This window comes from Dermochelys coriacea, chromosome 2 (genome assembly GCF_009764565.3).
Source record: "Dermochelys coriacea isolate rDerCor1 chromosome 2, rDerCor1.pri.v4, whole genome shotgun sequence".
Classification (NCBI taxonomy): Eukaryota; Metazoa; Chordata; order Testudines; family Dermochelyidae; genus Dermochelys; species Dermochelys coriacea.
Genome location: NC_050069.1, coordinates 105,775,854 through 105,793,904, shown reverse-complemented (window position 1 = coordinate 105,793,904; position 18,051 = coordinate 105,775,854). Strand labels below are relative to the sequence as shown.

At 39.1% G+C, this 18,051-nt stretch overlaps 1 protein-coding gene across 5 annotated transcripts in view; it reads right to left on the bottom strand.

Annotated features, from left to right (window-relative positions):
• The window catches only part of NFATC1 (nuclear factor of activated T cells 1), a 148,640-nt gene that overhangs the window by 43,422 nt on the left and 87,167 nt on the right, over window positions 1-18,051 (bottom strand). The window lies entirely within an intron of this gene.

Below are 18,051 nucleotides of genomic sequence, written 5' to 3'. Positions count from 1 at the left end.
TACACTAGCAGCCTGGCCCCATAAATATTGCATTATGAAGACCTCTTCTTCTAGCTTAGGCACCAAGCCAGTGCATTTCTTTGCCATGGCTGTGGCAGGTCAACAGCCAACAGGAGAGTAGTGGTAAAGCATGATGTATCTAACACCATTTACCTTATGTCTTATGTTCATGCTAACTTCAAACCTTTAGAAACCTGAGGCCAGATACCTGGTACTAAGTCTCAAATGCACCCTTCAGAAGACATAATTTTCCATGAAGCTAATTGCTGGGCCTCTGTCATTCAGTTTTGGGACTCCTATGACACTTAGATTGTTTTGCTTCATGTGACATAAGATTCCCCATATTATGTGTGGGGAGAAGCCATGTGATACCAAGAATATGATTAATAGCTCTGGAGTTAATATTTAACAGAAAACAGTATTAACCTAATCTACTTTAAACTATCAGGTCAAATATTTAAAATTGGCTGTCAGCTCAAATGTCTTCTTTAAACGACACCAAGCTGAAAGAGACACTGCGATTCTAGCTACAAAACAGTGTTAAAATGACAAACAACAAAAAGCCCTGCAGCTGTTCAGAATCTATTAGCACTATTAGCATGGACGGGACTATTTTTTAATTTAATACAGCAGTCTCACATGTCAATAAGCATGCTGTTTTAGGACTGTTTTGTGGTGGTGAGATAACACTCTGCACTGCAGACTCTCAGCTCATTACAATGAAAAATTAAAAACTGAATTTGCTCCACTCTGAGACATACTAATAACAAATTACCACAATGAGATCACAGTTTATAAAAGAGAAAATAACAAACATAATGCCTGATCCTGCAAAGACTTGTGCATGGGAGTAATTTTACTCACTTGAGTAATCCCAAACCTTTGCAAAGATCAGGTTCTTACTGTGCAAAGGAATGATAAATATATTTGATTTATCATTGTTAATTATTTTAAAATACTTTCTTTTATATAATGCACTAGATTAGTCTTCTTATGAACTTGGATGGTCCATAATTTGAAATATTAAAATATGAAAATGTTCAAAGTTCTAAATTAATCTGATAAACATAGTAACTGTGCTAATTGTTTTTAAATGGCTTGATGATATCACCTTAGGCTGCTGGACTTGTGTCATTATGTCATTTCATTTAATGTGAAGGTCTGAGAACCATGTGTTGGCAGCAGCACTGGCTATAATAAATCAAAGCTACCTCCAATTCTTGCTCAGAAAGACAAGCATTTATGACATCATATCAAGTCACTAGGCTTAAGACAATGGCCCTCTGTATGGGTTTGAATGTGGGAGAAATATTTCAGTTAGTGTTGCAAGCCTGGATTTAACTGAAAGGTTTTTCTTAGAAGGTAAAAAGTTAATATATCAATCCTTGAAGAAAAATAATATAACATGCACATTTACGAGAGGGTTCCTAAAAGCTTTTAAAATGTACATATATGTACATACATATATAGACAATTCTAACAAGTCTGTTTGCTTTTACCCTTTAGCAATCCAGATGGTTTTTTTAAAAACCCTTTTATTTTTTGTCATTATTAACACAAATGAACAGAGAAAATATAATCATTTCAATTATACAGATGTTTATCCTTATTAACTGTGACCTAATCAAGTCACATTTCCACACATGTATTAACAATCCAGACATTTATTGCCCTATAATATATTTATTTTGCCCTTGGTTTGATAGAGCATATCAAACAAAATATCCACCGTTCAAGGTGCAGAATATGATGTATTCGTCTGGAACCTATTTACAAATTTTGGATACTGTATTAAAAATAGCTACATAATTTTTTCATCACTTACACACAGAAAATTCTTGAACTTTGGGAATAAATGTCTCACCACTAGTGATAATTTAGGCTGGTGTTTTCAAAGGAGCATAAAAGAGTTTTAGGACAAAATTCTCCTGCAGGTCAAATTGGAAGAGATATTGGGGTTGGGTTTTTTTGTTTTTTGTTTTTGTCTTTTTCTGCAGCATGGGGCCTGGGATGTTTGCTAGTTGAACTAGAGTAAATGGATGTATGTGGATAAGTAAGTGGATTCTATGTAACTTGAGGTCTTTATATCAAGAATTGATGACTTCAGTAGCTCACCAGAGGTTATGGACATATTACAGTAGTGGGTAGGTGAGGTTCTGTGGCCTGCAATATGCAGGAGGTCAGACTAGATAATCATGATGCTGCCCTCTTAACGTCTGTGACTGAGATGGGCAGCTAAATGCTATATGTGCCTTTGAAAAGCTCTCTCATCAAGTAGTCTTGATCCAAACAGAACAACCCTGTGACAGAGAACCAGACATCCCTCCAGAAGATACCACACTTGTCATCTCATCTGCTACTGGTCTAGAAGTCTCTTAATTCTCACTAATTTAGAAATGGTCAATTTGGACCCACTTTTACTTACCTTTTAAGCATATTTTTGTTACTACAAGACACACAGGATTTCACCCCAAGTTTTGATTTTTAAGCAAAAGTTAGTGCTGGTGAGAAGTGACAAATTGTTCTCCCTAAAGATTGAAGTCTCCTGCTTTACTATATAACAGCTGCAGAGAGAATGCAAACTTCCTCACAATACTGTGTCAGGGTGTCTCAACCCTCTCATGGAGGGACAGTAGCTCAGTCTACAGGCCCATTCAGTTCTTGGACTCTCTGCTGAGATTCTCAACAAAGGTGCGTTTTGAGATGGTGCGTGATGTGGACATTTTCCACTAGGAACTGTATTAACCAATTCATTCCTAATGGTCACCAAACAACTATCAGATTGTAACATCTTGGGGCAGAACTGAACCAGTGCCACAGAAATGAAAGGCACCTGAGCACTCTAGAACCTTTAAGTCGTTTATGTGCACAGCAGCACCAATACATAGTAAACCAACCAGTGCTCTTTTAATAATTGTAGGGATTATGTAAACTGTGGCTTCTTTTTTGCCTCTGCTTAGCTGACAACTAGCATAATGTTGTTAACAAAGGAGAACCTAAAGACATACCATTAACAATTCTTCTCTCAGCCAACAGATATTCACTAATGAAAGAGGAATGAAAATTCAGAAGCATTCTAGGAATTGAGGGAAGGGAGGGGGAAAAGGAAGCAAACTTTGAAAAAACCCATAGGTCATTTAATCTATTTTTATTTTTTTCATTTTGAAAAAGATACATTTTCTGAAGGACTAAGGCTAGGTTTTAAAAACCAACAAAATAAAAAACAGATGAGTCACCATTGGGGCACAGCACTCATGTGATAATGTGGCCCATGCACTACGTCCATTTTCCCCTACTGCATTTGTCCTCACCTATTTGTAAACACCAGGCCTAGATGGCTATGGTGGTGGTAGTGGTAGGGTGGGAAAGACAATGCTTTATTATTTATTGGGCTTACAAAGTATGTCTTGAGTAACTTCAATCATTTTGACCCAGAGTCCCTGGGATGGCCGAGCTGAGCTTGGCGAAAGACTAGAGGAGGGAGAGGGAAGGGGGAGGGAATATGAAATAAACCTAGTTTTAAACCATGTTTATTCACCCCTGAATAAACCAGGCTCTGGCATAAATTACTCTCAGGTATTCAGGGATCATCAGAGCACTCAAACAAGGCCCTCCCCTCCCCTCCCCTGCTGTACCCTCTATGTCAGAGGCATAGTTGGGGTAGGAGCTACTGGAACACCTCTATGATGGCGGAATAGAGCCAGCTTTATGGAATGCCAGCTTTACACCACAAAAACAATATTAAGCAGACTAAACACATACTAGGATCTGGCCCACTGGGTCTTCTATGGAGTGATGGGATTCAACTGTCTGAAACAGTACACAGCCCTGGGGCCCAATTCTAATCTCAGGTATTATTGTGATGGCCACTAATAGAGGAAACTGAAGAGATCTGTCTTGCTTCCACCAGTGTGAATGAGAAATTGCTCATTTACGAGGTTCATTTGATTGCAGCCCCCATTTAGGGAAAGAAATCAGCTTTAAAGCTGATTGGTTGCTTTCCCTACTCACAAGTAGCGGTGCAAGAAATACAGAAACATAGGGCTGGAAGGGATCTCAAAAGGTCATCAAAGTCAGCTCCCTGCGCGGAGGCAGGATCAAGTAAACCTAAACCATCCCTGACAACATGTCTGTCCAACTTGTTCTTAAAAACTTCCAGTGACAGAGATTCCACAACCTCCCTTGGAAACCTATTCCAGTGCTTAACTATCCTTATAATTAGAAGGTTTTTCCTCATATCTAACCTAAATCTCTCTTACTGCAGATTAAGCCCATTACTTCTTGTCCTACCTTCAGTAGACATGGAGAATAATTGATCACAGTCCTCTTTATAATAACCCTTAACATAGTTAAAGACTGTTATCGGGTCCTCCCATAAATCTTTTCTCAAAACTAAACATATTGAGGATTTTTTTTTTAAACCTTTTATCCTTTTTGTTGCTCTCCTTCGGGCTTTCTCCAATTTGTCCACATCTTTCTTAAAGTGTAACACCTAGAACCGGACACAATACTCTAACTAAGGCCTCACTGGTGCCGAGTAGAGTGGGACAACTACCTCTTGTATTGTACATGTGACATTTCTGTTAATAAACCCCAGAATGATATTAGCCTTTTTCACAGCTGCATCACATTGTTGATTCAGATTCAGTTTGTGATCCATGATAACCCTCAGATCCTTTTCAGCAATACTATGACCTAGCCAGTTATTCCCCATTTTGTAGTTATGCACTTGATTTTCCCTCCTCAAAGTGCTATACTTTGCACTTGTCTTTACTGGATTTCATCTTGTTAATTTCAAAGCAATTCTCCAATTAGTGAGCATGATTGTCCTGTACATTTCAATGTGTCTGTTTTTAAGGGCTCTGATGTGTGTGTATGTATAGGCATAGTATCCAAATAGACTAAAATCCTGTACCTAGATCATGTCTATAATCTCATTTTGCGTATATTCTCAGACAGTACCATTATCTGAGTCTAAAGTACTTTCAGGTAATTCAATTACTAAATGCTTTTCAGCTGCTGTTAAACTATTAGGTTGTTCAACACATATTCAAATGAAGACAAGATACTACATGTTGTACAGACATGTGCACTCTGTTAAACTGGAGGGATAGCCCAGGGGCATCTGATTTGTGTGCTTGTTAATAATGAAGAGAGAGTATATATTACATTTCTTTAAATACAGAGGGGAAAAGAGAGTTCTAAGAGACATGATTAATGTCTTATGATAGAAAATAAATCATACAACTTTGACAAGAGTAAATCAAGTCAAAATATGATTTTAAAAAACATACGAAACAAGTTAGAACTTTCTATTTTTTTAAAACAAAACTTTACTGTTGTCAGATCTTTATGGTCTCCAAATACTTTGCCTTTGTCTGTGTGACCCAGTTGCAATCCAAAATAATGTGGCTTGAGCACTCGGGATATTGTTTGAAAGTTCTGAGTTGGAACTAGATGTCTGGTTAGTTGGAATAAATCCATTTCAGACCTAAAATTAGACTTGTGTCATCAAGAGATCTTGTGATCATCTTGTATAGCAAATGTTCCTTTTTGCTGCATGGAGGAAAGAATATTTAGCCTACCTAGAAAAGAAAAGCAACACCAATGTCTTTCTCTTAGGGTATTCCTACTGATGTGAAGGTCTGCTCTCCAGTTTCACAGCGTATATGCCAACTTCATTGGTGTTTATACTGCATAATATTTAGTTGCATGCACTATGACTAAAGTTGGAAGTTTCACTATGCACATAAATGTAATACTGGTAAAAGTGTCTGGTTTTCATGACATGTCAGTTTGTCAATACATATAAATACTAGGGCTATAAACGATTAAAAATGAATTGTGATTAATCACGAGATTAAAAAAATAAGCACAGTTTTAGTCACACTGTTAAACAATAATAGAATACCATTTATTTAAAAGTTTTAGATGTTTTCTACATTTTCAAATATATTGATTTCAATTACAACAGAATACGAAGTATACAGGGCTCACTTTATATTATTATTTTTTATTACAAATATTTGCACTGTAAAAAGTTAAAAGAAATAGTATTTTTAATTCACCTCATACAAGTATCTTTATTGTGAAAATGCAACTTGCAAATGTAGAATTTTTTTACATAACTGCACTCAAAAGTAAAACAATGTAAAATTTTAGAGACTACAAGTCCACTCAGTCCTACTTCTTGTTTAGCGAATTGAGTTTGCATGGCACTGTTGTAGCTGGCATTGCAAGGTATTTACATGTCAGATATGCTAAACATTTGTATGCCCCTTCATGCTTCAACCACCATTCCAGAGGACATGCTTCCATGCTGATGACAAATTATGATTGATAATGATCCAAAGCAGCATGGACTAACACACATTCATTTTCATCATCCGAGTCAGATGCCACCAGCAGAAGGTTGATTTTCTTTTTTGGTTGCTCAGATTCTGTAGTTTCTGCATTGGAATGTTGCTCTTTTAAGACTTCTGAAAGCATGATCCACACCTTGTCCAAATTTTGGAAAGGGACTTCAGATTCTTAAACCTTGGGTTGAGTGCTGTAGCTATATTTAGAAATATCATATTGATACCTTCTTTGCGTTTTGTAAAATCTGCAATGAAAGTGTTCTTAAATCAAACAACATGTGTGGGTCGTCATCTGAGACTGCCATAACACAAAATATATGGCAGAATGTGGGTAAAACCACAGAGCAGGAGACATACAATTCTCCCCCCAAGGAGTTCAGTTAAAAATTTAATGTCATCAGCATAGAAGCATGTCCTCTGGAATGGTGGCCGAAGCATGAAGGAGCTTACAAATGTTTAGCATAGTGGTGGACAACCTGAGGCCCGCATGCGGCCCATCAGGGTAATCTGATTGTGGGCCACGAGACATTTTGCTGACATTGACCGTCTGCAGGCATGGCCCTCCGCAACTTCCAGTGGCCGCAGTTCACCATTCCTGACCAATAGGAGCTGCGGGAAGCAGTGGCCAGATGCCAGAGGCCTGCCACTTCCCGCAGCTCCCATTGGCCGTGAACAGCGAACTGCAGCCACTGGGAGCTTGGGGGGCCATGCCTGCGGATGGTCAATGTCAGCAAAATGTCTTGCAGCCCTCAATCAGATTACCCTAATGGGCAGCATGTGGCCCATGGGCCACAGGTTGCCCACCGCTGGTTTAGAATATTTGTCACGTAAATACCTTGCAAACCGGCAACAAAAGTGCCATACGAATACCTGGCCTGTTCTCACTTTCAGGTGACATTGTAAATAAGAAGGGGGCAGCATTATCTCTGTAAATGTAAACAAATTTGTTTGTTTTAGCGATTTGCTGAACAAGAAATAGGATTGAATGAACTTGAAGGCTCTAAAGTTTTATATTGTTTTGTTTTTGAGTACAGTTATGTAACAAAAAAAATTTACATTTGTAAATTGCATTTTCACAATAAAGAGATTGAATTCTACTTGTATAAGGTGAATTGTATAAGGTGTAGTACTTGTATAAGGTGAGTTGAAAAATACTATTTCTTTTGTTTATCTTTTTTACAGTGCAAATATTTGTAATAAAAATAATATAAAGTGAGCACTGTACACTTTGTATTCTGTGCTGTAACTGAAATCAATATATTTGAAAATGTAGAAAAAATCCAAAAAATATTTACAATAAATTTAAGTTGGCATTCTATTATTGTTTAACAGTGCGATTAAAACTGTGATTAATCGTGATTAATTTTCAGAATTGAGTTAATTTGTTTTGAGTTAATCGCTTGTGTTAACTATAATTAATTGACAGCCCTAATAAATATACAGATGTGGGATTCAGGCACCCTCGTTCTGCACTATAGTAAAATATTACATCAGATTTAACATTACGCTTCAGAGTAGCAGCCGTGTTAGTCTGTATTCACAAAAAGAAAAGGAGTACTTGTGGCACCTTAGAGACTAACAAATTTATTAGAGCATAAGCTTTCGTGAGTGAGCTGTAGCTCACGAAAGCTTATGCTCTAATAAATTTGTTAGTCTCTAAGGTGCCACAAGTACTCCTTAACATTACGCTTGCATCCCCTCTCTCTGTCTGCTTGCCCTCCAGGGAATTGTGAATATTAAAATGTAAATTGTGGGCAAAGTGCCCAAAAAGGCATTAATATGGGAGTAGCCATAATTTTTGCAGCCTATTGTATATAAGCAGAATTGTACAGCCAGTGTGGGATATAATCTTCCAGAGGGTTATCGGTTTAAAGAAATATTTATTGATTGAAGTTGTATATTGAGATTAGAATCACAATCAAACATGCACATTTTTCATCATGTAAACACAGGAATTATTGTTAACTAGTTCACAAGATTCACTTTCTATGCTATAAATATTTATATGCCCTGGGATTTCTATAAGCCCCTCTCTTATTTGGGTTTTCTTCCTCTCTCTTGCCAGAGTCTGGTGGCTCTAGACAGACTAACACACAAAGTGTGCTGTAAATTGCTCTAATGAAGGTTTCTTTGGCCAATCAATGGCTACTTTCTAATATACCAAAATACTTTTACTCCTATTCTACCATCAGGAGCAAGCAGGCTAATGTGGCTTTACCCCAGGATATCATTTTTCATCTCTCTTTACAGCATGTTTTGATCTTGGCTGTTCTGAGCCATTTTAGCTCTTACTCAGCCTTCTCCTTCAGAGACTTAGAGAGTCCTTCTCCACAGCCTACAAAGTATATTTTCTTGTGTATAGTTTATCTGATGCAATCACCAGAACAGCATTCCCTTTAGCATCAACCACAGGGCTAGATTAATTATGCTGATTAGCCACTCCAGGAGAACAAAACCAAATTGTTATGTTATTTCACCCTTACAATTTGAAACCTCATCTCCTTTATGGAAGTTTTACTTTTTGGCTTTTAAACCAATTGGAAGAGCCTAATGGTCCAACCCTGATAACACTTACACAGGTGACACCAATGTGAATACTCAAGATGTAAGGGAGGCAGATGATAGCCCTTGAAATGCTAAAGTTTAGCGGACAGCTCAGGAAGCTTCAGTGATAAAGACCACAGGCCAGATTCTGCCATCCTGACTCAGGCTGAACAGTACCTTGAAGTCAATCGGACTATTTGCTAAGTGAGATACTGCTCAGTGAGAGTTAAGGTGCCCGAATATAACCCTACATTCTTAGAATTACCTTTTACATGTGACCAGTAGCACCAAGATGGAGTTTACAGGTCAACTGTAACTCTGGAGTTCAGTGTAGGAAGTGAGCATCCTTAACCTCAACAGAGAGGTTATGTTCCTCTGTGATCATAGAATATCAGGGTTGGAAGGGACCTCAGGAGGCCATCTAGCCAACCCCCTGCTCAAAGCAGGACCAATCCCCAACTAAATCATCCCAGCCAGGGCTTTGTCAAGCCTGATCTTAAAAACCTCTAAGGAAGGAGATTCCACCGCCTCCCTAGGTAACCCATTCCAGTGCTTCACCCCCATCCTAGTGAAAAAGTTTTTCCTAATATCCAACCTAAACCTCCCCCACTGCAACTTGAGACCATTACTCCTCATTCTGTCATCCGCTACCACTGAGAACAGTCTAGATCCATCCTCTTTGGAACCCCCTTTCAGGTAGTTGAAAGCAGCTATCAAATCCCCCTCATTCTTCTCTTCTGCAGACTAAACAATCCCAGTTCCCTCAGTCTCTCCTCATAAGTCATGTGTTCCAGTCCCCTAATCATTTTTGTTGTCCTCTGCTGGACGTTTTCCAATTTTTCCACATCCTTCTTGTAGTGTGGGGCCCAAAACTGGACACAATACTCCAGATGAGGCCTCCCCAATGTCGAATAGAGGGGAACAATCACATCCCTCAATCTGCTGGCAATGCCCCTACTTATACATCCCAAAATGCCATTGGCCTTCTTGGCAACAATGACACACTGTTGACTCATATCCAGCTTCTCGTCCACTGTAACCCCTAGGTCCTTTTCTGCAGAACTGCTGCCTAGACATTTGGTCCCTAGTCTGTAGCGGTGCATGGGATTCTTCCATCCTAAGTGCAGGACTCTGCACTTGTCCTTGTTGAACCTCATCAGATTTCTTTTGGCCTAATCCTCTAATTTGTCTAGGGCCCTCTGTATCCTATCCCTACTCTCCAGCGTATCTACCACTCCACCCAGTTTAGTGATCTTTACGGGAGGCCATTCAGATCAAGATGGAGCACTGCATACTGAGATCAGTGGGGTCCAAAGTCCAAATCTCTTTATTAAAAGCCAGGGTGAGCGCAATCTGCAAATGAGGTGTGGCTATTTGACTCCTGGCCAGTGGCTAATGGGATTCTCATTTGCATGAAGTATGGAAGCCCTTGCACTAGAGCTAAATATAGATTGGAGGGGCAGACAGTGGGGAGGAATCCAACCGCATAATATTGGAGAAAAAAGGCTCAAAAGTTGGATTCCACTTCTCCTGCTGCTCTAGAACACACTCTGCTGCTGGAATGTAACAAAAGAGTTGATGGCCCAATTATGATGAATTTATCCATTGTTTAAGTGGAAACAGGAGTCTGACAAAGCCTTGCCTGCTTTTTGTTGCACTGTTAAATGTCAAAAGTAACATTCAGCCACATAGCAGCCAAAATGAAATAAATTGTAACAGCACATTGTGTAGAAATGAGCAACCATAATTCAGATTTTCATCTTTAAAAAAAAAAAAAAGTAAAGAAAAAATTCCCTCCAAGCCATTCCACCTTCCTTGTTATTCTGCCCTGATTAGTGCAGACTTTACGACACACCCTTCAGGAATCTTTCTGCCTATAAAAAGAAGATGGGGGAGAATGCTTGTCAATGCTGGCAATATCCTTTTTAATATATTTGAGAGTTTGAGCCTAATTCACAGTTACGCCAGGCCCCCTTTGCACAGCTTTGGCAGCAAAAAGTTGATTTATAGTGGATATAAATATAATTTACATCCGCCTGCAGGCACATTTAAACTGTTGTTTCTTTGGTTTTCTGAGTTGGCCCTGAACTAACTAAAAGTGACTTTCTATGGGGCTGAATTGTGTGGTAGCATAAGCAGCTGTGAGGGTTACTTTCTCTTTCTGCTTTGGTTTATCTGGGTTTAGCTGCCCGTCTGTCCTGAGCGCTGGCTGTGTCAGTCAGCAGCTTTCCGAATGGCCTCTGCAAGCCAGGGTCTACAGTCCTCCTAGCCTGTCGATATCACACACACACACACACACACACACACACACCACTTTCACCTGTCTTATCTTGAAATTCATTGAAGAAGCGCTCCTCTTTCTAACCTTATGTTACCTGACCTGATGCATTTTATGACCTTTTTACAACCCCTCAATAGGATTAGGCCCAGGTTCCCCACCTAATCTGATGATCAGTTTGCAGACATAGCAAGGATGCAAATTTTGCCAGCCTCGGATATGAAAGTTCACCAGAAGTTCCAAGTTGAAATGTGTCAAGTGGCCATCAGTAAAAGCTACTTTCTATGTCACATTAAAGCTTACTGCTTTATATCTTCATTTTATTGTTTTCAGCTAATATGACTAACGTAGCGTGTTAATTTAGAAAGTGAGCGGCTGGCGGAAGAGGTGAGATGAAATGGAGGTGTGACTGCGAAATGTAATCACTAGAAAACTGCTGATCGTGCTCCTCTGCAGCATAGTCAGGAGATAATTTTAGAGCTAAGGCAGGAAGCTGAGTAGGATGCTGAAAAAAGCGTGCAGTGGGCACTGATCACCATTTTCATAAACACACTGAGAACTTTCATCACTTTCAGACTGCAAAGCTATGAAACATGAATCAGATATATCTAGTAACTAAGTACCAGGTTTTCAGAAGAGTGTAGCACTCAAAGCTAGAGTTAGATTTTCAAAAGAACGTAGCTCTTATTTAGGCCCCTAAATAAGTGGCCAGATTTTCAAAAGAGCTCAGCATACTAGGTGATTATTTAGGTGCTGAAATAGAAGCTGAGCTCTTTTGAAACTTGGCCCACATATGGTGAAACAAATGTCCCCAAATGTATCCAATATGTTAAGCTTTTAAATGAAGATCACACAGCTTATCACCAGCATTTATCTAAATAATAAAAGTGGTAGGGATAACATTTATAAAGTAATTTATTATTTTAAAATAATTCATTAGAGTTAAAAGCATGAGTGAAACAGAGAACAGGAAATATTTTACCAACAACAATGTACAAAATAATATTTTTGGTGTCAGTGTAACAGGTACACCAACTTTTTCAACTTCCTATTAACTTTGCCCATGGAACACAAAAATTTTCCTAAAAAAGCAAACAATGTTTTTTAAATGGGAAAAGTTACACTGAATACACAAAATCTTTGCTATTTATAGCTTAAAATAGTGTGAAAAAAATTCTCTTCCCTTTCTTTAATGTGATCAAGAGTGGTATTTCCTGTGTCTCAGACTATGTGATTAGACTTTCAAAATGGTAGCTTCTCATTTGATTGATCCAGTTTTCTTTATTATATTTAACACACCTTAAAACATCTTTTAGTGCTTTAAGATCAACCAGTGATCTCAGCTGCACTGGTATAATTTCACTGAAGACAACATTTACTTTACACAAGTTTACACCAGTGTATCTGAGGGCATGTCTACACTGCCCCACAGCTTGGACTTCTGGGGTGTGAATAGCAGTGCTACCAAAGTACTGCACTTTAACTCCCTTGTGTGGACACTGTGGGCGTGAACTAAAAGGTTCCTATTTTGCATTAATGTAGTCCTATTTGAAGGAGGACTACTGTAACTCCTCACTTAAAGTCGTCCCAGTTAACGTTGTTTCGTTGTTACGTTGCTGATCAATGAGGGAACAGGCTTGTTTAAAGTTGTGCAGTGCTCCCTTCTAACGTCTTTGGCAACTGCTGGCTTTGCTCACTGCTTGCAGGAAGAGCAGCCCGTTGGAGCTAGCTGGTGGGGAGCTGGAACCAGGGTGGACCGGCAGCCCCCTATCAGCTCCCCGCTCCCATAAATTCCCTGTGCAGCAGCCACCCAGCAGGCCAACAATTGCCGGCAGTTCAGCTGTCCCTCCCCCCACTGCCATGTGCTGCTCCTGCCCCTCTGCCTTGGAGCTGCTCCCAGAGCCTCCTGCTTGCTGGGGGGGGGGGGGAGAGAAAGGAGGCTGATGTCAGGGTGTCCCCCTCCCTCCTGCTCCTGCCCCCCACTTACCCCATCTCCATAGAGCAAGGGGACACACAACAGGGCTCAGGATGGAGGGAGCTTCCTGGCAGCAGCTGTGGTCTCAGCTTGCTGATTAACTTAACAAGGCAGTGTACTTCAGAGTGGATCAGCATACTTAAAGGGAAAATGCGCATCTCTCTCTCTCACACACACACACACACACACACACACACACACACACACACACACACACACACACACACACACAGTGTGTCTCTGTCTGCCATGCTTCTCTCCTCCCTCCATTCCTGCTGCCTTGTACAGTGTGAGGCTACTTTAACAACGAGTTAACCCCTTGAGGGCTCAGCCAATTGCTAGTTCATCATTTAACACTAAGGCATTCCCTGGGAAATATCATACCTTCCGACTTCACCACCTCAACCAAGCTTCACAATCATCATTGCTGTGTACAGTATTAAATTGTTTGTTTAAAACTTATAGTGTGTGCGCGCGCGCGCGTGTGTGTGTGCGCGCCAGTCTTTTGTCTGGCAAAAATAAAAATTTCCCTGGAACCTAACCCCCCTCCCCATTTACATTTATTCTTATGGGGAGATTGGATTCACTTAACATCGTTTTGCTTAAAGTCACTTTTTTCAGGAACATAACTACAACGTTAAGTGAGGAGTTACTGTACATTACTGCAAACTAGGAACCTTTTAGTTCACGCCTGCAGCATCCACAGGGGAGGTGTTCCAGCTCTGCTTTTTGGTGTGCACTGCTCTTTGCACCCTCATAGTCTGAACTGTGGGGCAACGTAGTCATGCCCTGAGAGCAGAATTTGGCCTCTATTTTCAGATCTAATGTACAGAGGCAGTTTGAAAGTCCTAGCATTCCCCTATCATAACCACCTTTTCCTGGACAAATAAACTCATTGATTGTTTTCCCTGCTTCGTTAAATAACATTTATGTGGCAAAATGTAATGGAAGAGAATGAACTAAAGCAGTATGTGACATCAGCACTGTGCAGACACCACAGATACCTTAGATGGCACTAAACCCCTGTTTGTGAGGGACAAAATCCTAAAAAGGTCTCCTTGATTTTTAATCTACCTGTTCAAAAGAAATTTGAATAAGTAGATATCTAATTCTAATAGTTAATTTCTTAAAATCTTCTCAACTTTCTCCAGAATTCCACGCAACAGGACAACTTTAAACATCTGCATCTGAGACAGAGAACTAGGGCTAGATTTTCAAAGGTATTTAGGGCCTTTAAAAATTTGGACCCTAGTTTTACCTAGACCTTTTTAAGAGTAGCATACACATGCTGTATGGAATCTCAAATGGATTTTTAACTGCAGCATGCATTTTTAAGTGCTTTCCTTCTCCTATACCCTCCTTCAAATTAGATAATTCCCCAAACCTTACTGATTATGCCCACTAATATTCCTATTAACATAAATGATTATGCTAATCATGTAACAAACTCATATAAACAAAAACATATTCAATCTTACACAAAATAAAAAATATTTAGCACACATAATAATAGTGTTTCTAGATGAAAATACAATACAAATGCAGAGTTGGCTAATGCTTTTTCACAAGTAACATTACACTCTATACTAATAAAGCCTCTGGAGCAAATATCTAAAAAAGGGCTACTATGAAGACTGCCTTTAAAGGGTGGACTATTGAAGGGTAATCTCATCTTGCTTTGCAGAGATTAACAGTTTACACCATTTAACAGCGGGGAGAGCTGGGATATTTTAATGGTATGTGGCCATGAAAAATGAGCTGTGCGGACTCACCTACATCAAAAGGTTAAGGAACTTGCTTATATTCTGTGTGACAGATATGTCCAGTGTATAATCTCAAAAGTTTAAAGCCTGCAGGCTTCAGGGTAAAGCTGATATACAGTAACCCAGGCCTGAATAACTCACAGGTTATTTACTGTTAATTACTGCAGCAACATTTACAAAAAATGCCAATAGCCAAAGATCAACAGCTTTTATCTATTATCAATTTACATATGATAATAGGAAAGTGAGATCTGGGATTAGTTACTTTCAGCAGAGGTAGACCCAAGAGACAAAATTCAGAACCAGAACTGGATTTTGAATCCCTCACGGTTTGAGTCTGTCTGAGCCAGAGTTTTCATACTGACTCACCTCTTTTCAAAAACACAGCTCCACTTCTCCTCCCCACCTTGTAAAGCCTCTATTTTATGTACAAAAGTTTTCCCATTATGGGATAAGTTTTATGCTGTACAAACTCATGATCCTTCAAGTACGCTCCTTTCCTACAAATTGTTTCGATTTATATAGAGAGGGGAAAATTCTGCCATCTCTCTACAGCCTAGGAAGTCCTTGACTGCAGGGAAAACAGAGAGTTCTGCAGTACAGAGTGGTCTGCACTCTCTGCATGCCACAAAGTTGTACTCTCTGCGTGCTATATGGGGCCATTCATAGGGCTTGTGACTGAGTGAATCCATCACTACATGGATCCATTGGCTGTTTGCCTCTGTAAAATGGGGAGAAACAGGACTGTAGGGAATACTTTGGCTCTAAGACTATGGTAGCAGCTGGGAAGTGACCCTGTGGCATGTGTGTATCAGTTCCTTCCCTCTAACCTCACAAAAAGTACCAGCACAAGGCTAGTACCTTGCTGGTACCGTGCTATACCTTGCTCTGGGAATGTTTAGCTGAGATGTAAAGTGTAACACGTATCATGTAATTTCTAAAGGATCCTTAAGGCACAGAAAAAAGTAAATCCATGGAAGGCTTTCTAATCAGTCAATATGCTAACATTTCAAGGCTAAAAACAGGAAGAACACATGATATATTACCTGATTTGTGTAAAACCACATCTAATACTTGATGATTACTTTGACATTTGCTTGTTAAAAACCTATAGTCTGTATTCTTTGTGCGATTTTGTCTGAACAAGTTAGAAGGTGTTCACTGGACAAATATGTTGCTGATTTTTTTAAAATCTTTTTACCTAGGTAACATAGTAATTGCTGGCTTAATTATTTTTTTCTTGATGAGTGTAACTTTGGTTTTCTTTAATATCTTTGCAAACTACAAGAAGCTTGTGAATTTAATTAGATAAACCAGTGCAAATTAAAAAAACCCTGCATTAAATATAGCATATTGGATAACTGAGTTTAGTGCTAAATTTAGCCTAATTTTTGCATATATATACATATGACAATAGTCAAGATGTCGCATCCCTGCCAGTAAAGGGCATGATGCAAACAACTCCAAGCATCACCAATACAAAAATATACTCTTTGAATAATTACAGGTGATTACAAAAATATATTTATTCTTACTACTTCTGTACGCATAAGGGAGTTTGTAAACAAATCAGCATGTTTCTTAAAATTATTTATATATTATATACAAAAAGTGTCTCCCAGGTCAGAATTTTTACTATCTTGTACTGGTTCTACACCTGTCAATCAAGGCTGCAATGGTCTGAAGTCCTTGGAGTTACATGGGCATAAAACCAGTATTGGAGTAGTGAATCAGGCCCAGAGTTTTTCAAAAAAATGACATTGTCATAAGGGCTCAACAAAATAAAGTAGGAGATCATTCTCCATTGCCTGTTTCTTGGGAAGTTATTTATACTTGAGCAAAGAGATTGTAAAGTGCTACCAAATCCAAATGGTAGTGTTTTACACCCACTTTGCACTCATGTAAATGATGGCATGAGATGCAGGGTAATGGAGAATCAGGGTCAGATAGATGAAAAAGAAAAGGAGTATTGTTTGAAAGATGGTGTTGTTGTGCAAATAGCAGTCAGCAACAGATTTGAGATTTAAATATCTATGGAAGGTATATGGCTAGGTAAGCACTATCTCTGGCCATCACAACAGATGCTTGCTGCTGAAGGTATCATACAGGAGAATGATAACTCTTCTGTTTGTCATCTAGAAGAGTTACACAATCTTTAACTATACATAGACATACACACTGCAGAGAAGATTTGCATAATTAGGCTAATTCAACAAAACTGGGGCAACCATCTCAGTAGAGTCCTTCTATGACATTTAAGGAGTAATCTTTTGTTGTCAAATTCCCTGTTACTTTATGATGCTTTATTTTGAATTAAAGTCATGATAAAAGTCAGGATCGGCATCAAACTAGAGCTGTGTGAAATTCAACATTTGTATTTGATGGAGTTACACCTAGAATGTTTTTTCCAAGTCATATCATGCAACTCACGTTTTACTTTGTGTAAAATTCCTACAAAATGGCTATTTTCACATTGGAAACCTGTGAAAAGTGTGAATTTAAGCATGTTTTCCTTGTCAACCCATTTCCCTCGACAACTAGGTCATTTTCACTTTAAATAAACCTTCATATCTCACCAAAAAAGTGCTCTCTGAAATGGATCCATTTTAAAGTTATAACTAAATGTAAAGAAACAGGAGTAAATTTACCTTTATGATGTATACTGCACACACCTCTCTCTTGAATGCACCTAGTATTGGTAGGTTACCATCACTTCATAGCATTTGGCAATATGAGGTTCCAAAACAGCACAGATTACCACACTTGTTGTGAAAATCCCCATGCCCCAAACCTTTCATATACATAAAGGATTTTAGAAAACCTTCCGATTTCCCTTCCCATTATGCTTTTCAACAGTGCTCCAGAGTAGGATTCAACTGGAAATCAACCTTTGATTTGAATGGTAAGAAAGTAGGGGAACAGAAGGCACTTCATGAAAGTAGCCACACAATCTGATTTCTCTCACAGGAGATCCTGGAATAGTTCCTAAGTGGTACACTCAATCCCCTCTTCCATGCAGACTTTGCAAGAGCCAGCTTGGAAAGATGAGTGCAATGGGCCTTGTTTTTCTCAAGAGAAAGAAAAATGCTTCTTGAGCCAAGCTGCTCAATAGTGAGTTAGCAATGCCTGCTC